A 27,660-nucleotide genomic window follows, 5' to 3' on the forward strand; every position below is an offset into this window, starting at 1 on the left:
CATCCCCAGTAACTCAGACATGTCATTGGGAGGATTGGGATGCTGTTGGTAACCATAAGGGGTCAGAACTGATAGGTACACATGCAAGCCTGATCAACATGACTGTCACCTACACTGTGAACATCACATCTACCTACAAATTTGGTATTCCTCTCCCCCTGAGCCTAAGTGGGTATGGCCATGCTATCTATCATCTCAACTGTCCAGGTCATCCACCAAGGCCTGAGCACTCATATATGGAGTCAAGGAGTGGACCATATATTAAGGAGGGCTGCCAACTAGGAAGCTGGAATCCATTGGTCAATCACATCTACATTCATGTGTCCATGTGTGGACACCCATCAATATAGGATCTGCCACTACTGTTCCTTTCACATCCTCTTCCATGCCAGAACACGTTTGGCCTTGATCTGCATTCAAGCCAGTTACATGCCACAAACGTGAAACATACATGGAGTGCAAAAGACGGAGCACCATGCTGGGGACAATTGCCAACCCAGACCTCCACCTTCATAACAATACAAGGATGCACCAAATTAGGATCAATATTGTGCACCCCGTGGTGTAAGAATGATGGAGTGCACCACTGCCAATTTTCTCACAGAGTTGCGCTCTGTCATTCTTAGTTACAGATGGCCCTACATGTGGCTTGTCACCACCTTGTATAGACAATACTGGCCATTGTGCACCACGAACCTCATAAGACATGATCCTCTGGCGGTGCTTGGGGATCCTTAAAATGGGCCATGATGTCAGCATCCAGCTTACTTTGATATCTGATCATTTGGCAGCTTTTCTCATCTGGCATTGAATTCAACACACATGACTCACTCACACCAAACCCTGGATTACTTCACAGGACACACATTACCACACTTACTGGATGCATCTGGGTCTTCAAAACAAGGCACTTCATCAATTGTGTAGGGGACTGGTCTACCTGTAAGACATGAATGGTAAACCATGCTTATGGCCAAATCATAGTCATTGCACGTGGACAACAAATTTCAGTGTGAACTAGTTGAGAGGAGTGAGCTAGTCATCCTAGTGGAAATCAGTGCAACAGACACACCACTATGATCACACAATGACACATACACTCAGGTGAGTTAGAGCCACACATCTGAACACTAGCACTGGGTCAGAGGGTCCTGTAGTGCTACACCCTGCAACATTCATATGTGGCATTGTCATGCAGCTGTCGGTGGGCACAACACCTCCATTGCCAAGTGGGTCTGTTTGACCATGTGTTTTCTATCTGAGGGCCATGCTATGGTTGTAGCAGTGGCAGGACCATTGTCACACATGGCATTTCTGCCTGCAACAGATGTAGGTAACAACTATGTCATCATCATAGCTCACAGACACACTACTGCCCTGGGATTGTGTGGGTATTGCAAGTTGTTGAGGATTTGCATTACACACCCTTCAATGAACAGAGTTAAATGTGTGTGCCATCACAAGACAGACGCACTTTAGGAATTGCCATGGCTGTGGACTTATGTGCAGTTGCTTTGTCTACCTGCTCATTGACTGCATTGTGACATGTATGTATAGCAAATAGTGGTTGGCCTGCCATTGTTGCCATTGTACACTCTTGTCAATCCAGTGAGGGAGAAGTGCATGGGCATAGACATAGCGTTCAACACAGATACACTTGCTCTGTGGTCAGAGGATGCATTTGGAGTTGAAGATTAGTGAGTGATGTGGCAGAGATGCAGCTAATGCAGTGCAGCCTCATAGTATCAGTGAGGAGTTGTAGGCCAGTGGAACAGACTCTGCACGTGTGTAGTATGGGGCAGTAGAAGCAATCTGTGACAGAACATGAACTTGAACATGGAACTGCCAGTAGTCTCTTCCCAATTCATGTTCAATCTCCCTTAGATGGCCCTGCCCAATGACACAAAGGGGTCAATAGGACAACAGTGGTGCAGCACCTGAGACTTGAGTAAAAAAATGTGAGCGCCGCCTTTGCATCATTTTCCAATGCATATGCAATGCTAATTTACAAATTTTGTGTTTGAGGTTAATTTTGTGCTGCTAATGGGTCACACAATGATGCACGGGCGGTGCTACCCTCTCATAATTTCGGCCCCTAGTGCTGCCCCACATGATGTGTGCCCCTTAGCACATCCCTGACAACACCATGTGTGGGTCGTCTATAAAAAATGTCACAACATGGTAGAAGGGGTAGTTGTTTAGTAAAAACATGACGCTACCCTAGTGCTTTGCAAGACTTATAACTTAGGTACTCAAGCTTGTCCTGCAAGGCACCCAGAGTCGCTTTGTGATAGAAATGCAGCTCAACTGAAAGTCTGCAATGATCTTGCGTTGATTAATTCATGACTGATGTGGCAAAGTTGTCTAATGGTATCAAATGCCCCATATGCATTGCCCCCTAAGAAGGGTAAACCCCCTTTGCTAACATAATGGTTGGGGCAGGGGTCATGTGCGTGAAAGTTCAACAAAGTTGCGCTATGCATGCATTGTGTCACTTTGTTGACACAATCCAGGGAAAATATGGTAGGATTGAGGTGCCTTGGCGTTTCATACATGACACTATGCGGCGGCACAGGTGACGCTATGGGCTTTGAAATGTGTGCCTTTGTGATGGTTGTGCAGGACTCATCAAACATCTGACCTGCATTGGTATCATTGTTGGACATGTGAACTCCAGGCCTGAACTGGTGCAAATACTTTTCACACTGGTTGCAAACAACCTATCCACAAGCATTGCATGCAGCACTCCAAATCATCTGCTACTGTCATTCAAGAACAGTGAACAGCCAATAGTATACCAATGGGAGGCTCACCAACAGTTCTGCCAATTTGAACCCCCCAGGTGAACGAGCAGATCCTGCTCCCTGGCCACCAGATCTGCCCAGCGATGCATACGCTGGTGCTCATTCCTGCCAGTCTTGTAAATGCGTTTCAGGTGATGGAGCATTGTGCCCCACCGCAGCTGCCTGGCCTCGGTCCCGTAGCCGCAGATCACCCAGCCACCCATTTCAAACATCATTGACAGATAGTGTGATGCCAGCCATACCAAAACACCAACTCATCTGCTGACATTCTAGTCACCCTCCCCTTTCCAGACATGTCAACTAATGCTCAGAATTGATCCCAATATGTAAGAATGAAAAATAAAAGGAAACGTAACCCCACTAACTTGTCCCAACCATGCCAAATAACTAACAGTCCTGGACAGACATCCCACAGTACAAATACAAAATGGGACAAAAACTACACAAAACCACAGCTTCTGGGACAAAATGCACACAAAGTTCAACAGGGCACGACACAAGGGACACCACAAACTTCCAAACACAACCAAGAATCAACCACCAGCTCCAATACACAACCACACAGTCACAAAGGCACAGACTGTAAAGAGAAAGTGAAACTACAACCACTGTACTATGCTTATCGACAGGATTTCCTATTACATCACTTCCTGTCCCTGTGCGTCACTTTTTCAGTTATGTGTGTTTTAATTTAACACATTTGACGTTTGTAGTTATTTTTAGATGCATAATGCACGTGCGTCGTTTACACTGAGGCATGACGGTTATGCGTCGATTTCACAGAAAGCTGCATACTATTTAATGCTGCGTACGCAGGTCAGGCATTTTTGATGATTGGCGAACTATTGCTACCTAGGAAATGTGACCCGACATCTGTCTACGTATTTGGAGTTTATGGAGAGCTGTGTGAAGACAGCAAGTTTGTCTGACATGTGTACATCTTTGGTACATAGTGTGTATGACACACTTTGCCTACATAGCACCCAGAATATGGTCTGATCACAAATTTTGGATTTCACTCATTGCATTTACCAAAGGTTGTTGATTTGTATGGTGGACCTGCAGCCCTAGCTGCACATGTTCTCCTCCATACTAATGTGCATACCACAGATGTGTCCGTGCAATGAGTGAGGTCATGTTTATCCTGTGTCAAAGTTGTGCCCCATGGCAGTGGCAGGACAGATTACCATGGATAGACTGTGCAGGCTCAACTTCTTCCATTGATTAATATCCCAGGGCAAATCATGATGACCATATTTACCAGTGATGTTCCCTCCTTGTCACACATGTTCCATGCAGCCATTGCAACTCACACTGAGTTGTGACAGTGTTCAGTTCCAACATGACTTAATTTCTATTTTTCGACATCCCTAACCTCAGGTGTGGGCCCCTTGCATACATCCAATTGGGAGATGATGTAGTTGGGTGTGATGAGCTATTGATTAGCAAGTTGGCAACGTGAATGTACAAAATATGTTGTGGTCCATGGATTGTGTCCTTCAGTTGTCACATACCAGTGATAAGGCTGTAAGTGATGTGTGTGATGGTGGCAGTACAGTCCAACACATCACATATCATGTCATGACATCACTTGTCAGATTAGTAACTGTTACATACTCCTTGAGGTTAGACGCACATTCCTATGGCATATGTAGTAGAGAATGAATAGACCAAAGCAGGATTGGTTGTACATGAGAAGTGTTTATTTACAAATTTAACATGGTGATTTCAGTGGTTCGTCTGTGTAAAAGTTGTCAACAATATGCTGTCTCCGGTGCACCCCAGCAGCTGTGTTGTGCTGTTCTTCCTCCATATCATCAGCACCATCCTCCTCCTCCTCCTCAGGCAGGTCAGCAACCTGTTCATGCAGTAGCAGGTTAATTCGCACACATATGTTGTGCAGGATGGCACACGTGAGGATAATTTTACACACAATGGCTAGGGCATAAAGGAGGCTGCCTCATGTCAGATCCAGGCACCTGAACTTGGATTCCGGGGTGCCTAATGTCCGTTCCACCACATTGCATGTCCGTCGGTGTCCCTCATTGTAGGCACGCTCTGCTGCTGTGTTTGGGTTTGCAAAAGGGGTCATCATCCACGGCTGTATGCCGTAACCCTGATTCACTGCAAAGGGTAAAATATGTAAGTTGTTAAAGCTTGCAACAGGTTTAGTATGTAGCATGGCAATTGTCAGTCGTAGTTGGTTGTGACTCAGGCATGTTTGTGGTATGGTGTGGGTTTCTGGCCTTGTGCTAAGTTTTACTAGCACTGTTTTGTTGGACATGACAATCTTGGGAATTGGCTGAAGGACCTGGGACATATAATTTGTTTTCCTAACTGATGCTCATTATGTATGTTCCATGTGCTGTGTAGTGCATCTTTATAGAAGTGTCCTATCCCAAGAGGGAACATGACACATCCTTGCAACACAATGGGGTCAGATGTAGTGACAACATGGTAGTGCCCTACAAAGTCTGGACATCCCAGCCATTTTGACATGTGTCAGTACAGATAAAGTGCAACACTTAGGCCCATTTTAACCCTTTCTGTGCCCAGGACGTAATGGTTACGTCCTGAGGCACAGTGCTGCTGTGCCCAGGACGTAACCATTACGTCCTGGTCACAGAGCCCAGAGGGAGCGCTAGCGCTCCCTCTGTGGGGTTCCCCATCACCCCCCAGGCAGGGAGGGAAGGGGAAGCCCTTCCCCTTCCACCCTTGACCCCCCGTGACGTCAGCGCGCGATCGTGCGCTGATTGTCACAGGGCCTCCTCTCATTGCGCTGGAAGCTCAGCTTCCAATGCGATCGAAAGAGAAATGCTTTGCATTTCTCTTCTGATCACGTGGGGGAGGCCGAGAGAGGCTTCAAAGGGAAGGAAAGTTATTTTGTTCCCTTTGAAGTCTCTCTCTGCATTTCAAAAGCCGGATGGCAAAGCAATCCGGCTTTTGAAACGCCCACTAGACACCAGGGATTTATTTAAAAAAATGAAAGTGGCATGAGGGAGCGACCCCTTGGGCAAGGGTCACTCCCAGGTGGGGCTTTTTTTTTTAAGGCCTTTTCTGCCCCCCACCCCCCGGGGGCAGAAACCTCTAGGCACCAGGGATAATTTTTGTTTGTTTTGTTTTTGTTTTCTTTCTTCTTTTAGAGGTGGGGAACAATCCCTTAGGCAAGGGTCGCTCCCATAGGGGGCAAATTATATTTGGGCCATTTCTACCCCGCTTGGGGGCAGATTGGCCTATTTTTATGAGGCCAATCTGCCCCCAAGGGGGGACAGAAACCACTCGACACCAGGGAGTTTTTTTTTTGTTTGTGAATTTCACGTAAGGGGAGCGATCCCTTAGGCAAGGGTCCTTCCCAGGGGGAAAAAATTATTTTAGGCCATTTCTGCCCCGCAGGGGGGCAGATCAGCCTATTTTAATTAGGCCGAAACCACTAGGCACCGGGGATTTTTGTTGTTGTTGTTGTTTTACAGATGGAGAGCAACCCCTTAGGCAAGGGTCGCCCCCTTGGAGGGGCAAATTGTATTTAGTCCATTTTGCCCACTTTGGGGGCAGATCGGCCGATTTTAGGTCAAGGGGGGCAGAAACCACTAGGCACCAGGGATCCTTTTTTTGCACCGTTACGCAAGGGGAGCGACCCCGTAGGCAACGGTCGCTCCCTGGTGCGGGGCAAATTGATTTTAGGCCATTTCTGCCCCCCCTGGGGGCAGATCGGCCTATTGGTATTAGGCCGATCTGCCCCCGGGGGGGGCAGAAACCTCCAGGCGCCAGGGCAAAAAAAAAATGTGTGTGTGTTTTTTTAGAGATGGGGAGTGACCCATTAGGCAAGGGTCGCTCCCCTGGGGAGCAAATTGTATTTAGACCATTTCTGCCCCCCTTGGGGGCAGATCGGTGGATTGTAGGTCAATCTGCCCCCAAGGGGGGCAGAAACAACTAGGCACCGGGGATCTTTTTTTTTTTGCGCCAATGTCACGAAGGGGCGACCCCGTAGGCAAGGGTCGCTCCCCGGGGAGGTTAGGGGGGCAACTTTATTTTACGCCATTTCTGCTCCCCCCGGGGCCGACCGGCTGAGCTAGAGGCCAAAATCCACATGTAGGCACTTTGCAAGAAACACCTCTGTTTTGGGGGAAAAAATTTGATGTGTCCACGTTGTGTTTTGGGCCATTTCCTTTCGTGGGCGCTAGGCCTCCCCACACAATTGAGGTACCATTTTTATCGGGAGACTTGGGGGAACGCTGGGTGGTTGGACATTTGTGGCTCCTCTCAGATTCCAGAACTTTCTGTGACCGAAATGAGAGGAAAAAGTGTTTTTTTGGCCAAATTTTGAGGTTTGCAAAGGATTCTGGGTAACAGAACCTGGTCAGAACCCCACAAGACACCTCATCTTGGATTCCTCTAGGTGTCTAGTTTTCAGAAATGTGCTGGTTTGCTAGGTTTCCCCAGGTGCCGGCTGTGCTAGAGCCCAAAATCCACAGGTAGGCACTGTTTTCTGTGAAAAAATGTGATGTGTCCACATTGTGTTTTGGGCCATTTCCTTTCGTGGGCGCAAGGCCTACCCACACAAGTGAGGTACCATTTTTATCAGGAGACTTGGGGGAATGCTGGGTGGAAGGAAATTTGTGGCTCCTCTCAGATTCCAGAGCTTTCTGTCACCGAAATGTGAGGAAAAAATTTTTTTTAGCCAAATTATGAGGTTTGCAAAGGATTCTGGGTAACAGAACCTGGTCAGAGTCGCGCAAGTCACCCCATCTTGGATTCCCCTAGGTCTCTAGTTTAAAAAAATGCACAGGTTTGGTAGGTTTCCCTAGGTGCCGGCTGAGCTAGAGGCCAAAATCTACAGGTAGGCACTTTGCAAAAAACACCTCTGTTTTCTGTAAAAAAATGGGATGTGTCCACGTTGTGTTTTGGGGCATTTCCTGTCGCGGGCGCTAGGCCTACCCACACAAGTGAGGTATGATTTTTATCGGGAGACTTGGGGGAACGTTGGGTGGAAGGAAATTTATGGCTCCTCTCAGATTCCAGAACTTTCTGTCACCGAAATATGAGGAAAATGTGTTTTCTTAGCCAAATTTTGAGGTTTGCAAAGGATTCTGGGTAACAGAACCTGGTCAGAGCCCCACAAGTCACCCCATCTTGGATTCCCCTAGTTCTCTAGTTTTCAAAAATGCACAGGTTTTTTGGGTTTCCCTAGGTGCCGGCTGAGCTAGAGGCCAAAATCTAAAGGTAGGCACTTTTCAAAAAACACTTCTATTTTCTGTCAAAACATGGGATGTGTCCACGTTGTGTTTTCGGTCATTTCTAGTCACAGGCGCTAGGCCTACCCACACAAGTGAGGTATCATTTTTATCGGGAGACTTGGGGGAACATTGGGTGGATGGAAATTTGTGGCTCCTCTCAGATTCCAGAACTTTCTTTCACCGAAATGTGAGGAAAATGTGTTTTTGTAGCCACATTTTGAGGTTTGCAAAGGATTCTGGGTAAAAGAACCTGGTCAGAGCCCCACAAGTCACCCCATCATGGATTCCCCTAGGTCTCTAGTTTTCAAAAATGTGCTGGATTGCTAGGTTTCCCCAGGTTCAGGCTGAGCTAGAGGCCAATATCCACAGGTAGGCACTTTGTAAAAAACACCTGTTTTCTGTGAAAAAATGTGATGTGTCCACGTTGTGTTTTGGGCCATTTCCTTTCGTGGGCGCCAGGCCTACCCACACAAGTGAGGTACCATTTTTATCGGGAGACTCGGGGGAACGCTGGGTGGTTGGACATTTGTGGCTCCTCTCAGATTCCAGAACTTTCTGTCACCGAAATGAGAGGAAAAATTGTTTTTATGGCCACATTTTGAGGTTTGCAAAGGATTCTGGGTAACAGAACCAGGTCAGAGCCCCACAAGTCACCCCATCTTGGATTCCCCTAGGTGTCTAGTTTTCAGAAATGCACTGGTTTGCTAGTTTCCCAAGGTGCCGGCTGAGCTAGAGCCCAAAATCCACAGGTAGGCACTGCTTTATGTGAAAAAATGTGATGTGTCCACATTGTGTTTTGGGCCATTTCCTTTCGTGGGCGCTAGGCCTACCCACACAAATGAGGTACCATTTTTATCGGGAGACTTGAGGGAATGCTGGGTGGAAGGAAATTTGTGGCTCCTCTCAGATTCCAGAACTTTCTGTCACCGAAATGTGAGGAAAATGTGTTTTTTTAGCCAAATTTGAGGTTTGCAAAGGATTGTGGGAAACAGAACCTGGTCAGAGTCGCGCAAGTCACCCCATCTTGTATTCCCCTAGGTCTCTAGTTTTCAAAAATTTACAGGTTTAGTAGGTTTCCCTAGGTGCCGGCTGAGCTAGAGGCCAAAATCTACAGGTAGGCACTTTGCAAAAAACACCTCTGTTTTCTGTCAAAAAATGGGATGTGTCACGTTGTGTTTTGGGGCATTTCCTGTCGCGGGCGCTAGGCCTACCCACACAAGTGAGGTATGATTTTTATCGGGAGACTTGGGGGAACGTTGGATGGAAGGAAATTTGCGGCTCCTCTCAGATTCCAGAACTTTCTGTCACCGAAATGTGAGGAAAATGTGTTTTCTTAGCCAAATTTTGAGGTTTGCAAAGGATTCTGGGTAACAGAACCTGGTCAGAGCCCCACAAGTCACCCCATCTTGGATTCCCCTAGGTCTCTAGCTTTCAAAAATGCACAGGTTTTGTGGGTTTCCCTAGGTGCCGGCTGAGCTAGAGGCCAAAATCTACAGGTAGGCACTTTGCAAAAAACACCTCTGTTTTCTGTCAAAAAATGGGATGTCTCCACGTTGTGTTTTGGGGCATTTCTAGTCGCAGGCGCTAGGCCTACCCACAAAAGTGAGGTATCATTTTTATCGGGAGACTTGGGGGAAAGCGGGGTGGTTGGACATTTGTGGCTCCTCTCATATTCCAGAAATTTCTGTCACCGAAATTAGAGGAAAAAGTGTTTTTTTGGCCACATTTTGAGGTTTGCCAAGGATTCTGGGTAACAGAACCAGGTCAGAGCCCCACAAGTCACCCCATATTGGATTCCCCTAGGTGTCTAGTTTTCAGAAATGCACTGGTTTGCTAGGTTTCCCAAGGTGCCGGCTGAGCTAGAGCCCAAAATCCACAGGTAGGCACTGTTTTCTGTGAAAAAATTTGATGTGTCCACATTGTGTTTTGGGCCATTTCCTTTCGTGGGCGCTAGGCCTACCCACACAAGTGAGGTACCATTTTTATCGGGAGACTTGGGGGAATGCTGGGTGGAAGGAAATTCATGGCTCCTCCCAGATTCCAGGACTTTCTGTCACCGAAATGTGAGGAAAATGTGTTTTTTTAGCCAAATTTGAGGTTTGCAAAGGATTGTGGGAAACAGAACCTGGTCAGGGTTGCGCAAGTCACCCCATCTTGGATTCCCCTAGGTCTCTAGTTTACAGAAATGTACAGGTTTGGTAGGTTTCCCTAGGTGCCGGCTGAGCTAGAGGCCAAAATTTACAGGTAGGCACTTTGCAAAAAACACCTCTGTTTTCTGTCAAAAAATGGGATGTGTCCACGTTATGTTTTGGGGCATTTCCTGTCGCGGGCGCTAGGCCTACCCACACAAGTGAGGTATCATTTTTATCGGGAGACTTGGGGGAACGTTGGGTGGATGGAAATTTGTGGCTCCTCTCAGATTCCAGAACTTTCTTTCAACGAAATGTGAGGAAAATGTGTTTTTGTAGCCAAATTTGAGGTTTGCAAAGTATTGTGGGAAACAGAACCTGGTCAGAGTCGCGCAAGTCACCCCATCTTGGATTCCCCTAGGTCTCTAGTTAACAGAAATGTACAGGTTTGGTAGGTTTCCCTAGGTGCCGGCTGAGCTAGAGGCCAAAATCTACAGGTAGGCACTTTGCAAAAAACACCTCTGTTTTCTGTCAAAAAATGGGATGTGTCCACGTTATGTTTTGGGGCATTTCCTGTCGCGGGCGCTAGGCCTACCCACACAAGTGAGGTATCATTTTTATCGGGAGACTTGGGGGAACGTTGGGTGGAAGGAAATTTGTGGCTCCTCTCAGATTCCAGAACTTTCTGTCACCGAAATGTGAGGAAAATGTGTTTTTTTAGCCAAATTTTGAGGTTTGCAAAGGATTCTGGGTAACAGAACCTGGTCAGAGCCCCACAAGTTACCCCATTTTGGATTCCCCTAGGTCTCTAGTATTCAAAAATATGCTGGATTGCTAGGTTTCCACAGGTGCCGGCTGAGCTAGAGGCCAATATCCACAGGTAGGCACTTTGTAAAAAAACACCTCTGTTTTCTGTGAAAAAATGTGATGTGTCCACGTTGTGTTTTGGTCCATTTCCTTTCGTGGGCGCTATGCCTACCCACACAAGTGAGGTACCATTTTTATCGGGAGATTTGGGGGAACGCTGGGTGGTTGGACATTTGTGGCTCCTCTCAGATTCCAGAACTTTCTGTCACCGAAATGAGAGGAAAAAGTGTTTTTTTGGCCACATATTGAGGTTTGCCAAGGATTCTGGGTAACAGAACCAGGTCAGAGCCCCACAAGTCACCCCCTCTTGGATTCCCCTAGGTGTCTAGTTTTCAGAAATGCACTGGTTTGCTAGGTTTCACAAGGTGCCGGCTGAGCTAGAGCCCAAAATCCACAGGTAGGCACTGTTTTCTGTGAAAAAATGTGATGTGTCCACAGTGTGTTTTGGGCCATTTCCTTTCGTGGGCGCTAGGCCTACCCACACAAGTGAGGTACCATTTTTATCGGGAGACTTGGAGGAATGCTGGGTGGAAGGAAATTTGTGACTCCTCTCAGATTCCAGAACTTTATGTCACCGAAATGTGAGGAAAATGTGTTTTTTTAGCCAAATTTTGAGGTTTGCAAAGGATTCGGGGTAACAGAACCTGGTCAGAGTCGCGCAAGTCACCCCATCTTGGATTTCCCTAGGTCTTTAGTTTTCAAAAATGCACAGTTTTGGTAGGTTTCCCTAGGTGCCGGCTGAGCTAGAGGTCCAAATCTACAGGTAGGCACTTTGCAAAAAACACCTCTGTTTTCTGTCAAAAAAAGGGATGTATCCATGTTATGTTTTGGGGCATTTCCTGTTGCGGTTGCTAGGCCTACCCACACAAGTGAGGTATCATTTTTATCGGGAGACTTGGGGGAACGTTCGGTGGAAGGAAATTTGTGGCTCCTCTCAGATTCCAGATCTTTCTGTCACCGAAATGTGAGGAAAATGTGTTTTTGTAGCCAAATTTTGAGGTTTGCAAATGATTCTGGGTAACAGAACCTGGTCAGAGCCCCACAAGTTACCCCATCATGGATTCCCCCTAGGTCTCTAGTTTTAAAAAATGTGCTGGATTGGTAGGTCTCCCCAGGTGCAGGCTGAGCTAGAGGCCAATATCCACAGGAAGGCACTTTGTAAAAAACACCTCTGTTTTCTGTGAAAAAATGTGATGTGTCCACGTTGTGTTTTGGGCCATTTCCTTTCGTGGGCGCTAAGCCTACCCACACAAGTGAGGTACCATTTTTATCGGGAGACTTGGGGGAAAGCGGGGTGGTTGGACATTTGTGGCTCCTCTCAGATTCCAGAACTTTCTGTCACCGAAATGAGAGGAAAAAGTGTTTTTTTGGCCACATTTTGAGGTTTGCCAAGGATTCTGGGTAACAGAACCAGGTCAGAGTCCCACAAGTCACCCCCTCTTGGATTCCCCTAGGTGTCTAGTTTTCAGAAATGCACTGGTTTGCTAGGTTTCACAAGGTGCCGGCTGAGCTAGAGCCCAAAATCCACAGGTAGGCACTGTTTTCTGTGAAAAAATGTGATGTGTCCACATTGTGTTTTGGGCCATTTCCTTTCGTGGGCGCTAGGCCTACCCACACAAGTGAGGTACCATTTGTATCGGGAGACTTGGAGGAATGCTGGGTGGAAGGAAATTTGTGACTCCTCTCAGATTCCAGAACTTTCTGTCACCGAAATGTGAGGAAAATGTGTTTTTTTAGCCAAATTTTGAGGTTTGCAAAGGATTCGGGGTAACAGAACCTGGTCAGAGTCGGGCAAGTCACCCCATCTTGGATTTCCCTAGGTCTTTAGTTTTCAAAAATGCACAGGTTTGGTAGGTTTCCCTAGGTGCCGGCTGAGCTAGAGGTCAAAATCTACAGGTAGGCACTTTGCAAAAAACACCTCTGTTTTCTGTCAAAAAAAGGGATGTGTCCATGTTATGTTTTGGGGCATTTCCTGTTGCGGTCGCTAGGCCTACCCACACAAGTGAGGTATCATTGTTATCGGGAGACTTTGGGGAACGTTGGGTGGAAGGAAATTTGTGGCTCCTCTCAGATTCCAGAACTTTCTGTCACCGAAATGTGCGGAAAATGAGTTTTTTTAGCCAAATTTTGATGTTTGCAAAGGATTGTGGGAAACAGAACCTGGTCAGAGTCGCGCAAGTCACCCCATCTTGGATTCCCCTAGGTCTCTAGTTTTAAAAAATGTACAGGTTTGGTAGGTTTCCCTAGGTGACGGCTGAGCTAGAGGCCAAAATCAACAGGTAGGCACTTTGCAAAAAACACCTCTGTTTTCTGTCAAAAAATGTGATGTGTCCACGTTGTGTTTTGGGCCATTTCCTTTCGTGGGCGCTAGGCCTACCCACACAAGTGAGGTACCATTTTTATCGGGAGACTTGGGGGAAAGCGGGATGGTTGGACATTTGTGGCTCCTCTCAGATTCCAGAACTTTCTGTCACCGAAATGAGAGGAAAAAGTGTTTTTTTGGCCACATTTTGAGGTTTGCCAAGGATTCTGGGTAACAGAACCAGATCAGAGCCCCACAAGTCACCCCATCATGGATTCCCCCTAGGTCTCTAGTTTTAAAAAATGTGCTGGATTGCTAGGTCTCCCCAGGTGCAGGCTGAGCTAGAGGCCAATATCCACAGGAAGGCACTTTGTAAAAAAACACCTCTGTTTTCTGTGAAAAAATGTGATGTGTCCACGTTGTGTTTTGGGCCATTTCCTTTCGTTGGCGCTAGGCCTACCCACACAAGTGAGGTACCATTTTTATCGGGAGACCTGGGGGAAAGCGGGGTGGTTGGACATTTGTGGCTCCTCTCAGATTCCAGAACTTTCTGTCACCGAAATGAGAGGAAAAAGTGTTTTTTGGCCACATTTTGAGGTTTGCCAAGGATTCTGGGTAACAGAACCAGGTCAGAGCCCCACAAGTCACCCCCTCTTGGATTCCCCTAGGTGTCTAGTTTTCAGAAATGCACTGGTTTGCTAGGTTTCACAAGGTGCCGGCTGAGCTAGAGCCCAAAATCCACAGGTAGGCACTGTTTTCTGTGAAAAAATGTGATGTGTCCACGTTGTGTTTTGGGCCATTTCCTTTCGTGGGCGCTAGGCCTATCCACACAAGTGAGGTACCATTTTTATGTGGAGACTTGGAGGAATGCTGGGTGGAAGGAAATTTGTGACTCCTCTCAGATTCCAGAACTTTCTGTCACCGAAATGTGAGGAAAATGTGTTTTTTTAGCCAAATTTTGAGGTTTGCAAAGGATTCGGGGTAACAGAACCTGGTCAGAGCCCCACAAGTTACCCCATCTTGGATTTCCCTAGGTCTTTAGTTTTCAAAAATGCACAGGTTTGGTAGGTTTCCCTGGGTGCCGGCTGAGCTAGAGGTCAAAATCTACAGGTAGGCACTTTGCAAAAAACACCTGTTTTCTGTCAAAAAATGGGATGTGTCCATGTTATGTTTTGGGGCATTTCCTGTTGCGGTCGCTAGGCCTAACCACACAAGTGAGGTATCATTTTTATCGGGAGACTTGGGGGAACGTTGGGTGGAAAGAAATTTGTGGCTCCGCTCAGATTCCAGAACTTTCTGTCACCGAAATGTGAGGAAAATGTGTTTTTTTAGCCAAATTTTGAGGTTTGCAAAGGATTCTGGGTAACAGAACCTGGTCAGAGCCCCACAAGTTACACCATTTTGGATTCCCCTAGGTCTCTAGTTTTCAAAAATATGCTGGATTGCTAGGTTTCCCCAGGTGCCGGCTGAGCTAGAGGCCAATATCCACAGGTAGGCACTTTGTAAAAAACACCTCTGTTTTCTGTGAAAAAATGTGATGTGTCCACGTTGTGTTTTGGGCCATTTCCTTTCGTGGGCGCTAGGCCTACCCACACAAGTGAGGTACCATTTTTATCGGGAGACTTGGGGGAACGCTGGGTGGTTGATCATTTGTGGCTCCTCTCAGATTCCAGAACTTTCTGTCACCGAAATGAGAGGAAAAAGTGTTTTTTTGGACAAATTTTGAGGTTTGAAAAGGATTCTGGGTAACAGAACCAGGTCAGAGCCCCACAAGTCACCCCATCTTGGATTCCCCTAGGTGTCTAGTTTTCAGAAATGCACTGGTTTGCTAGGTTTCCCAAAGTGCCTGCTAAGCTAGAGCCCAAAATCTACAGGTAGGCACTGTTTTCTGTGTAAAAATGTGATGTGTCCACGTTGTGTTTTGGGCCATTTCCTTTCGTGGGCGCTAGGCCTACCCACACAAGTGAGGTACCATTTTTATCGGGAGACTTGGGGGAATGCTGGGTGGAAGGAAATTTGTGGCTCCTCTCAGATTCCAGAACTTTCTGTCACCGAAATGTGCGGAAAATGTGTTTTTTAAGCCAAATTTTGATGTTTGCAAAGGATTGTGGGCAACAGAACCTGGTCAGAGTCGCGCAAGTCACCCCATTTTGGATTCCCCTAGGTCTCTAGTTTTAAAAAATGTACAGGTTTGGTAGGTTTCCCTTGGTGCCGGCTGAGCTAGAGGCCAAAATCTACAGGTAGGCACTTTGCAAAAAACACCTCTGTTTTCTTTCAAAAAATGGGATGTGTCCACGTTATGTTTTGGGGCATTTCCTTTCGCGGGCGCTAGGCCTACCCACACAAGTGAGGTATCATTTTTATCGGGAGACTTGGGGGAACGTTGGGTGGAAGGAAATTTGTGGCTCCTCTCCGATTCCAGAACTTTCTGTCACCGAAATGTGAGGAAAATGTGGTTTTTTAGCCAAATTTTGAGGTTTGCAAAGGATTCTGGGTAACAGAACCTGGTCAGAGCCCCACAAGTTACCCCATCTTGGATTCCCCTAGGTCTTTAGTTTTCAAAAATGCACAGGTTTGGTAGGTTTCACTAGGTGCCGGCTGCACTAGAGGTCAAAATCTACAGGTAGGTACTTTGCAAAAAACACCTCTGTTTTCTGTAAAAAAAAAAGGGATGTGTCCACGTTATGTTTTGGGGCATTTCCTGTCGCGGGCGCTACGCCTACCCACACAAGTGAGGTAATATTTTTATTGGGAGACTTGCGGGACCGTTGGGTGGAAGGAAATTTGTGGCTCCTCTCAGATTCCAGAACTTTCTGTCACCAAAATATGAGGAAAATGTGTTTTTGTAGCCAAATTTTGAGGTTTGCAAAGGATTCTGGGTAACAGAACCTGGTCAGAGCCCCACAAGTCACCCCATCTTGGATTCCCCTGGGTCTCTAGTTTTCAAAAATGTGCTGGATTGCTAGGTTTCCCCAGGTGCCGGCTGAGCTAGAGGCCAATATCCACAGCTTGGCACTTTGTACAAAACACCTGTGTTTTCTGTGAAAAAATGTGATGTGTCCACGTTGTGTTTTGGGCCATTACCTTTCGTGGGCGCTAGGCCTACCCACACTAGTGAGGTACCATTTTTATCGGGAGACTTGGGGGAACGCGGGGTGGTTGGACATTTGTGGCTCCTCTCAGATTCCAGAACTTTCTGTCACCGAAATGAGAGTAAAAAGTGTTATTTTGGCCACATTTTGAGGTTTGCCAAGGATTCTGGGTAACAGAACCAGGTCAGAGCCCCACAAGTCACCCCATCTTGGATTTCCCTAGGTCTTTAGTTTTCAAAAATGCACAGGTTTGGTAGGTTTCCCTAGGTGCCGGCTGAGCTAGAGGTCAAAATCTACAGGTAGGCACTTTGCAAAAAACACCTCTGTTTTCTGTCAAAAAAAGGGATGTGTCCATGTTATGTTTTGGGGCATTTCCTGTTGCGGTCGCTAGGCCTACCCACACAAGTGAGGTATCATTTTTATCGGGAGACTTGGGGGAACGTTGGGTGGAAGGAAATTTGTGGCTCCTCTCAGATTCCAGATCTTTCTGTCACCGAAATGTGAGGAAAATGTGTTTTTGTAGCCAAATTTTGAGGTTTGCAAATGATTCTGGGTAACAGAACCTGGTCAGAGCCCCACAAGTTACCCCATCATGCATTCCCCCTAGGTCTCTAGTTTTAAAAAATGTGCTGGATTGGTAGGTCTCCCCAGGTGCAGGCTGAGCTAGAGGTCAATATCCACAGGAAGGCACTTTGTAAAAAACACCTCTGTTTTCTGTGAAAAAATGTGATGTGTCCACGTTGTGTTTTGGGCCATTTCCTTTCGTGGGCGCTAAGCCTACCCACACAAGTGAGGTACCATTTTTATCGGGAGACTTGGGGGAAAGCGGGGTGGTTGGACATTTGTGGCTCCTCTCAGATTCCAGAACTTTCTGTCACCGAAATGAGAGGAAAAAGTGTTTTTTTGGCCACATTTTGAGGTTTGCCAAGGATTCTGGGTAACAGAACCAGGTCAGAGCCCCACAAGTCACCCCCTCTTGGATTCCCCTAGGTGTCTAGTTTTCAGAAATGCACTGGTTTGCTAGGTTTCACAAGGTGCCGGCTGAGCTAGAGCCCAAAATCCACAGGTAGGCACTGTTTTCTGTGAAAAAATTTGATGTGTCCACATTGTGTTTTGGGCCATTTCCTTTCGTGGGCGCTAGGCCTACCCACACAAGTGAGGTACCATTTTTATCGGGAGACTTGGGGGAATGCTGGGTGGAAGGAAATTTGTGGCTCCTCTCAGATTCCAGAACTTTCTGTCACCGAAATGTGAGGAAAATGTGTTTTTTTAGCCAAATTTGAGGTTTGCAAAGGATTGTGGGAAACAGAACCTGGTCAGAGTCGCGCAAGTCACACCATCTTGGATTCCCCTAGGTCTCTAGTTTACAGAAATGTACAGGTTTGGTAGGTTTCCCTAGGTGCCGGCTGAGCTAGAGGCCAAAATCTACAGGTAGGCACTTTGCAAAAAACACCTCTGTTTTCTGTCAAAAAATGGGATGTGTCCACGTTATGTTTTGGGGCATTTCCTGTCGCGGGCGCTAGGCCTACCCACACAAGTGAGGTATCATTTTTATCGGGAGACTTGGGGGAACGTTGGGTGGAAGGAAATTTGTGGCTCCTCTCAGATTCCAGAACTTTCTGTCACCGAAATGTTAGGAAAATTTGTTTTTTTAGCCAAATTTTGAGGTTTGCAAAGGATTCTGGGTAACAGAACCTGGTCAGAGCCCCACAAGTTACCGCATCTTGGATTCCCCTAGGTCTCTAGTATTCAAAACTATGCTGGATTGCTAGGTTTCCCATGGAGCCGGCTGAGCTAGAGGCCAATATCCACATGTAGGCACTTTGTAAAAAACACCTCTGTTTTCTGTGAAAAAATGTGATGTGTCCACGTTGTGTTTTGGGCCATTTCCTTTCGTTGGCGCTAGGCCTACCCACACAAGTGAGGTACCATTTTTATCGTGAGACTTGGGGGAAAGCGGGGTGGTTGGACATTTGTGGCTCCTCTCAGATTCCAGATCTTTCTGTCACCGAAATGTGAGGAAAATGTGTTTTTGTAGCCAAATTTTGAGGTTTGCAAATGATTCTGGGTAACAGAACCTGGTCAGAGCCCCACAAGTTACCCCATCATGCATTCCCCCTAGGTCTCTAGTTTTAAAAAATGTGCTGGATTGGTAGGTCTCCCCAGGTGCAGGCTGAGCTAGAGGTCAATATCCACAGGAAGGCACTTTGTAAAAAACACCTCTGTTTTCTGTGAAAAAATGTGATGTGTCCACGTTGTGTTTTGGGCCATTTCCTTTCGTGGGCGCTAAGCCTACCCACACAAGTGAGGTACCATTTTTATCGGGAGACTTGGGGGAAAGCGGGGTGGTTGGACATTTGTGGCTCCTCTCAGATTCCAGAACTTTCTGTCACCGAAATGAGAGGAAAAAGTGTTTTTTTGGCCACATTTTGAGGTTTGCCAAGGATTCTGGGTAACAGAACCAGGTCAGAGCCCCACAAGTCACCCCCTCTTGGATTCCCCTAGGTGTCTAGTTTTCAGAAATGCACTGGTTTGCTAGGTTTCACAAGGTGCCGGCTGAGCTAGAGCCCAAAATCCACAGGTAGGCACTGTTTTCTGTGAAAAAATGTGATGTGTCCACATTGTGTTTTGGGCCATTTCCTTTCGTGGGCGCTAGGCCTACCCACACAAGTGAGGTACCATTTTTATCGGGAGACTTGGAGGAATGCTGGGTGGAAGGAAATTTGTGACTCCTCTCAGATTCCAGAACTTTATGTCACCGAAATGTGAGGAAAATGTGTTTTTTTAGCCAAATTTTGAGGTTTGCAAAGGATTCGGGGTAACAGAACCTGGTCAGAGTCGCGCAAGTCACCCCATCTTGGATTTCCCTAGGTCTTTAGTTTTCAAAAATGCACAGGTTTGGTAGGTTTCCCTAGGTGCCGGCTGAGCTAGAGGTCAAAATCTACAGGTAGGCACTTTGCAAAAAACACCTCTGTTTTCTGTCAAAAAAAGGGATGTGTCCATGTTATGTTTTGGGGCATTTCCTGTTGCGGTCGCTAGGCCTACCCACACAAGTGAGGTATCATTTTTATCGGGAGACTTGGGGGAACGTTGGGTGGAAGGAAATTTGTGGCTCCTCTCAGATTCCAGAACTTTCTGTCACCGAAATGTGCGGAAAATGAGTTTTTTTAGCCAAATTTTGATGTTTGCAAAGGATTGTGGGAAACAGAACCTGGTCAGAGTCGCGCAAGTCACCCCATCTTGGATTCCCCTAGGTCTCTAGTTTTAAAAAATGTACAGGTTTGGTAGGTTTCCCTAGGTGACGGCTGAGCTAGAGGCCAAAATCTACAGGTAGGCACTTTGCAAAAAACACCTCTGTTTTCTGAGAAAAAATGTGATGTGTCCACGTTGTGTTTTGGGCCATTTCCTTTCGTGGGCGCTAGGCCTACCCACACAAGTGAGGTACCATTTTTATCGGGAGACTTGGGGGAAAGCGGGGTGGTTGGACATTTGTGGCTCCTCTCAGATTCCAGAACTTTCTGTCACCGAAATGAGAGGAAAAAGTGTTTTTTTGGCCACATTTTGAGGTTTGCCAAGGATTCTGGGTAACAGAACCAGATCAGAGCCCCACAAGTCACCCCATCATGGATTCCCCCTAGGTCTCTAGTTTTAAAAAATGTGCTGGATTGCTAGGTCTCCCCAGGTGCAGGCTGAGCTAGAGGCCAATATCCACAGGAAGGCACTTTGTAAAAAAACACCTCTGTTTTCTGTGAAAAAATGTGATGTGTCCACGTTGTGTTTTGGGCCATTTCCTTTCGTTGGCGCTAGGCCTACCCACACAAGTGAGGTACCATTTTTATCGGGAGACTTGGGGGAAAGCGGGGTGGTTGGACATTTGTGCCTCCTCTCAGATTCCAGAACTTTCTGTCACCGAAATGAGAGGAAAAAGTGTTTTTTGGCCACATTTTGAGGTTTGCCAAGGATTCTGGGTAACAGAACCAGGTCAGAGCCCCACAAGTCACCCCCTCTTGGATTCCCCTAGGTGTCTAGTTTTCAGAAATGCACTGGTTTGCTAGGTTTCACAAGGTGCCGGCTGAGCTAGAGCCCAAAATCCACAGGTAGGCACTGTTTTCTGTCAAAAAATGTGATGTGTCCACATTGTGTTTTGGGCCATTTCCTTTCGTGGGCGCTAGGCCTACCCACACAAGTAAGGTACCATTTTTATCTGGAGACTTGGAGGAATGCTGGGTGGAAGGAAATTTGTGACTCCTCTCAGATTCCAGAACTTTCTGTCACCGAAATGTGAGGAAAATTTGTTTTTTTAGCCAAATTTCGAGGTTTGCAAAGGATTCGGGGTAACAGAACCTGGTCAGAGTCGCGCATGTCACCCCATCTTGGATTTCCCTAGGTCTTTAGTTTTCAAAAATACACAGGTTTGGTAGGTTTCCCTGGGTGCCGGCTGAGCTAGAGGTCAAAATCTACAGGTAGGCACTTTGCAAAAAACACCTCTGTTTTCTGTCAAAAAATGAGATGTGTCCATGTTATGTTTTGGGGCATTTCCTGTTGCGGTCGCTAGGCCTAACCACACAAGTGAGGAATCATTTTTATCGGGAGACTTGGGGGAACGGTGGGTGGAAGGAAATTTGTGGCTCCGCTCAGATTCCAGAACTTTCTGTCACCGAAATGTGAGGAAAATGTGTTTTTTTAGCCAAATTTTGAGGTTTGCAAAGGATTCTGGGTAACAGAACCTGGTCAGAGCCCCACAAGTTACCCCATTTTGGATTCCCCTAGGTCTCTAGTTTTCAAAAATATGCTGGATTGCTAGGTTTCCCCAGGTGCCGGCTGAGCTAGAGGCCAATATCCACAGGTAGGCACTTTGTAAAAAACACCTCTGTTTTCTGTGAAAAAATGTGATGTGTCCACGTTGTGTTTTGGGCCATTTCCTTTCGTGGGCGCTAGGCCTACCCACACAAGTGAGGTACCATTTTTATCGGGAGACTTGGGGGAATGCTGGGTGGTTGATCATTTGTGGCTCCTCTCAGATTCCAGAACTTTCTGTCACCGAAATGAGAGGAAAAAGTGTTTTTTGGTACAAATTTTGAGGTTTGAAAAGGATTCTGGGTAACAGAACCAGGTCAGAGCCCCACAAGTCACCCCCTCTTGGATTCCCCTAGGTGTCTAGTTTTCAGAAATGCACTGGTTTGCTAGGTTTCCCAAAGTGCCGGCTGAGCTAGAGCCCAAAATCTACAGGTAGGCACTGTTTTCTGTGTAAAAATGTGATGTGTCCACGTTGTGTTTTGGGCCATTTCCTTTCGTGGGCGCTAGGCCTACCCACACAAGTGAGGTACCATTTTTATCGGGAGACTTGGGGGAATGCTGGGTGGAAGGAAATTTGTGGCTCCTCTCAGATTCCAGAACTTTCTGTCACCGAAATGTGCGGAAAATGTGTTTTTTAAGCCAAATTTTGATGTTTGCAAAGGATTGTGGGCAACAGAACCTGGTCAGAGTCGCGCAAGTCACCCCATTTTGGATTCCCCTAGGTCTCTAGTTTTAAAAAATGTACAGGTTTGGTAGGTTTCCCTAGGTGCCGGCTGAGCTAGAGGCCAAAATCTACAGGTAGGCACTTTGCAAAAAACACCTCTGTTTTCTTTCAAAAAATGGGATGTGTCCACGTTATGTTTTGGGGCATTTCCTGTCGCGGGCGCTAGGCCTACCCACACAAGTGAGGTATCATTTTTATCGGGAGACTTGGGGGAACGTTGGGTGGAAGGAAATTTGTGGCTCCCCTCAGATTCCAGAACTTTCTGTCACCGAAATGTGAGGAAAATGTGTTTTTTTAGCCAAATTTTGAGGTTTGCAAAGGATTCTGGGTAACAGAACCTGGTCAGAGCCCCACAAGTTACCCCATCTTGGATTCCCCTAGGTCTTTAGTTTTCAAAAATGCACAGGTTTGGTAGGTTTCACTAGGTGCCGGCTGCACTAGAGGTCAAAATCTACAGGTAGGTACTTTGCAAAAAACACCTCTGTTTTCTGTCAAAAAAAAGGGATGTGTCCACGTTATGTTTTGGGGCATTTCCTGTCGCGGGCGCTACGCCTACCCACACAAGTGAGGTAATATTTTTATTGGGAGACTTGCGGGACCGTTGGGTGGAAGGAAATTTGTGGCTCCTCTCAGATTCCAGAACTTTCTGTCACCGAAATATGAGGAAAATGTGTTTTTGTAGCCAAATTTTGAGGATTGCAAAGGATTCTGGGTAACAGAACCTGGTCAGAGCCCGACAAGTCACCCCATCTTGGATTCCCCTGGGTCTCTAGTTTTCAAAAATGTGCTGGATTGCTAGGTTTCCCCAGGTGCCGGCTGAGCTAGAGGCCAATATCCACAGCTTGGCACTTTGTACAAAACACCTCTGTTTTCTGTGAAAAAATGTGATGTGTCCACGTTGTGTTTTGGGCCATTACCTTTCGTGGGCGCTAGGCCTACCCACACTAGTGAGGTACCATTTTTATCGGGAGACTTGGGGGAACGCTGGGTGGTTGGACATTTGTGGCTCCTCTCAGATTCCAGAACTTTCTGTCACCGAAATGAGAGGAAAAAGTGTTTTTTTGGCCACATTTTGAGATTTGCCAAGGATTCTGGGTAACAGAACCAGGTCAGAGCCCCACAAGTCACCCCATCTTGGATTCCCCTAGGTGTCTAGCTTTCAGAAATGCACTGGTTTGCTAGGTTTCCCAAGGTGCCGCTGAGCTAGAGCCCAAAATCCACAGGTAGGCACTGTTTTATGTGAAAAAATGTGATGTGTCCACATTGTGTTTTGGGCCATTTCCTTTTGTGGGCGCTAGGCCTACCCACACAAGTGAGGTACCATTTTTATCGGGAGACTTGAGGGAATGCTGGGTGGAAGGAGATTTGCGTCTCCTCTCAGATTCCAAAACTTTCTGTCACCGAAATGAGAGGAAAAAGTGTTTTTTTGGCCACATTTTGAGGTTTGCCAAGGATTCTGGGTAACAGAACCAGGTCAGAGCCCCACAAGTCACCCCATCTTGGATTCCCCTAGGTGTCTAGTTTTCAGAAATGCACTGGTTTGCTAGGTTTCCCAAGGTGCCGGCTGAGCTAGAGCCCAAAATCCACAGGTAGGCACTGTTTTCTGTGAAAAAATGTGATGTGTCCACATTGTGTTTTGGGCCATTTCCTTTTGTGGGCGCTAGGCCTACCCACACAAGTGAGGTACCATTTTTATCGGGAGACTTGGGGGAATGCTGGGTGGAAGGAAATTTGTGGCTCCTCTCAGATTCCAGAACTTTCTGTCACCGAAATGTGAGGAAAATGTGTTTTTTAGCCAAATTTGAGGTTTGCAAAGGATTGTGGGAAACAGAACCTGGTCAGAGTCGCGCAAGTCACCCCATCTTGGATTCCCCTAGGTCTCTAGTTTACAGAAATGTACAGGTTTGGTAGGTTTCCCTAGGTGCCGGCTGAGCTAGAGGCCAAAATCTACAGGTTGGCACTTTGCAAAAAACACCTCTGTTTTCTGTCAAAAAATGGGATGTGTCCACGTTATGTTTTGGGGCATTTCCTGTCGCGGGCGCTAGGCCTACCCACACAAGTGAGGTATCATTTTTATCGGGAGACTTGGGGGAACGTTGGGTGGAAGGAAATTTGTGGCTCCTCTCAGATTCCAGAACTTTCTGTCACCGAAATGTTAGGAAAATTTGTTTTTTTAGCCAAATTTTGAGGTTTGCAAAGGATTCTGGGTAACAGAACCTGGTCAGAGCCCCACAAGTTACCCCATCTTGGATTCCCCTAGGACTCTAGTATTCAAAAATATGCTGGATTGCTAGGTTTCCCCAGGTGCCGGCTGAGCTAGAGGCCAATATCCACAGGTAGGCACTTTGTAAAAAACACCTCTGTTTTCTGTGAAAAAATGTGATGTGTCCACGTTGTGTTTGGGGCCATTTCCTTTCGTGGGCGCTAGGCCTACCCACACAAGTGAGGTACCATTTTTATCGGGAGACTTGGGGAAACGCGGATTGGTTGGACATTTGTGGCTCCTCTCAGATTCCAGAACTTTCTGTCACCGAAATGAGAGGAAAAAGTGTTTTTTGGCCACATTTTGAGGTTTGCCAAGGATTCTGGGTAACAGAACCAGGTCAGAGGCCCACAAGTCACCCCATCTTGGATTCCCCTAGGTGTCTAGTTTTCAGAAATGCACTGGTTTGCTAGGTTTCCCAAGGTGCCGGTTGAGCTAGAGCCCAAAATCCACAGGTAGGCACTGTTTTATGTGAAAAAATGTGATGTGTCCACATTGTGTTTTGGGCCATTACCTTTTGTGGGCGCTAGGCCTATCCACACAAGTGAGGTACCATTTTTATCGGGAGACTTGGGGGAATACTGGGTGGAAGGAAATTTGTGGCTCCTCTCAGATTCCAGAACTTTCTGTCACCGAAATGTGAGGAAAATGTGTTTTTTTAGCCAAATTTGAGGTTTGCAAAGGATTGTGGGAAACAGAACCTGGTCATAGTCGCGCAAGTCACCCCATCTTGGATTCCCCTAGGTCTCTAGTTTAAAAGAATGCACAGGTTTGGTAGGTTTCCCTAGGTGCCGGCTGAGCTAGAGGCCAAAATCTACAGGTAGGCACTTTGCAAAAAACACCTCTATTTTCTGTCAAAAAATGGGATGTGTCCACGTTATGTTTTGGGGCATTTCCTGTCGCGGGCGCTAGGCCTACCCACACAAGTGAGGTATCATTTTTATCGGGAGACTTGGGGGAACGTTGGGTGGAAGGAAATTTGTGGCTCCTCTCAGATTCCAGAACTTTCTGTCACCGAAATGTGAGGAAAATGTGTTTTTTCTTAGCCAAATTTTGAGGTTTGCAAAGGATTCTGGGTAACAGAACCTGTTCAGAGCCCCACAAGTTACCCCATCTTGGATTCCCTTAGGTCTCTAGTATTCAAAACTATGCTGGATTGCTAGGTTTCCCAAGGAGCCGGCTGAGCTAGAGGCCAATATCCACAGCTTGGCACTTTGTACAAAACACCTCTGTTTTCTGTGAAAAAATGTGATGTGTCCACGTTGTGTTTTGGGCCATTACCTTTCGTGGGCGCTAGGCCTACCCACACAAGTAAGGTACCATTTTTATCTGGAGACTTGGAGGAATGGTGGGTGGAAGGAAATTTGTGACTCCTCTCAGATTCCAGAACTTTCTGTCACCGAAATGTGAGGAAAATGTGTTTTTTTAGCCAAATTTCGAGGTTTGCAAAGGATTCGGGGTAACAGAACCTGGTCAGAGTCGCGCATGTCACCCCATCTTGGATTTCCCTAGGTCTTTAGTTTTCAAAAATGCACAGGTTTGGTAGGTTTCCCTGGGTGCCGGCTGAGCTAGAGGTCAAAATCTACAGGTAGGCACTTTGCAAAAAACACCTCTGTTTTCTGTCAAAAAATGGGATGTGTCCATGTTATGTTTTGGGGCATTTCCTGTTGCGGTCGCTAGGCCTCACCACACAAGTGAGGAATCATTTTTATCGGGAGACTTGGGGGAACGGTGGGTGGAAGAAATTTGTGGCTCCGCTCAGATTCCAGAACTTTCTGTCACCGAAATGTGAGGAAAATTTGTTTTTTTAGCCAAATTTTGAGGTTTGCAAAGGATTCTGGGTAACAGAATCTGGTCAGAGCCCTACAAGTTACCCCATTTTGGATTCCCCTAGGTCTCTAGTTTTCAAAAATATGCTGGATTGCTAGGTTTCCCCAGGTGCCGGCTGAGCTAGAGGCCAATATCCACAGGTAGGCACTTTGTAAAAAACACCTCTGTTTTCTGTGAAAAAATGTGATGTGTCCACGTTGTGTTTTGGGCCATTTCCTTTCGTGGGCGCTAGGCCTACCCACACAAGTGAGGTACCATTTTTATCGGGAGACTTGGGGGAACGCTGGGTGGTTGATCATTTGTGGCTCCTCTCAGATTCCAGAACTTTCTGTCACCGAAATGAGAGGAAAAAGTGTTTTTTTGGACAAATTTTGAGGTTTGAAAAGGATTCTGGGTAACAGAACCAGGTCAGAGCCCCACAAGTCACCCCATCTTGGATTCCCCTAGGTGTCTAGTTTTCAGAAATGCACTGGTTTGCTAGGTTTCCCAAAGTGCCGGCTGAGCTAGAGCCCAAAATCTACAGGTAGGCACTGTTTTCTGTGTAAAAATGTGATGTGTCCACGTTGTGTTTTGGGCCATTTCCTTTCGTGGGCGCTAGGCCTACCCACACAAGTGAGGTACCATTTTTATCGGGAGACTTGGGGGAATGCTGGGTGGAAGGAAATTTGTGGCTCCTCTCAGATTCCAGAACTTTCTGTCACCGAAATGTGCGGAAAATGTGTTTTTTAAGCCAAATTTTGATGTTTGCAAAGGATTGTGGGCAACAGAACCTGGTCAGAGTCGCGCAAGTCACCCCATTTTGGATTCCCCTAGGTCTCTAGTTTTAAAAAATGTACAGGTTTGGTAGGTTTCCCTAGGTGCCGGCTGAGCTAGAGGCCAAAATCTACAGGTAGGCACTTTGCAAAAAACACCTCTGTTTTCTTTCAAAAAATGGGATGTGTCCACGTTATGTTTTGGGGCATTTCCTGTCGCGGGCGCTAGGCCTACCCACACAAGTGAGGTATCATTTTTATCGGGAGACTTGGGGGAACGTTGGGTGGAAGGAAATTTGTGGCTCCTCTCAGATTCCAGAACTTTCTGTCACCGAAATGTTAGGAAAATGTGTTTTTTTAGCCAAATTTTGAGGTTTGCAAAGGATTCTGGGTAACAGAACCTGGTCAGAGCCCCACAAGTTACCCCATCTTGGATTCCCCTAGGTCTTTAGTTTTCAAAAATGCACAGGTTTGGTAGGTTTCACTAGGTGCCGGCTGCACTAGAGGTCAAAATCTACAGGTAGGTACTTTGCAAAAAACACCTCTGTTTTCTGTAAAAAAAAAGGGATGGGTCCACGTTATGTTTTGGGGCATTTCCTGTCGCGGGCGCTACGCCTACCCACACAAGTGAGGTAATATTTTTATTGGGAGACTTGCGGGACCGTTGGGTGGAAGGAAATTTGTGGCTCCTCTCAGATTCCAGAACTTTCTGTCACCGAAATATGAGGAAAATGTGTTTTTGTAGCCAAATTTTGAGGTTTGCAAAGGATTCTGGGTAACAGAACCTGGTCAGAGCCCGACAAGTCACCCCATCTTGGATTCCCCTGGGTCTCTAGTTTTCAAAAATGTGCTGGATTGCTAGGTTT

This window comes from Pleurodeles waltl, chromosome 11 (genome assembly GCF_031143425.1).
Source record: "Pleurodeles waltl isolate 20211129_DDA chromosome 11, aPleWal1.hap1.20221129, whole genome shotgun sequence".
NCBI lineage: Eukaryota > Metazoa > Chordata > Amphibia > Caudata > Salamandridae > Pleurodeles > Pleurodeles waltl.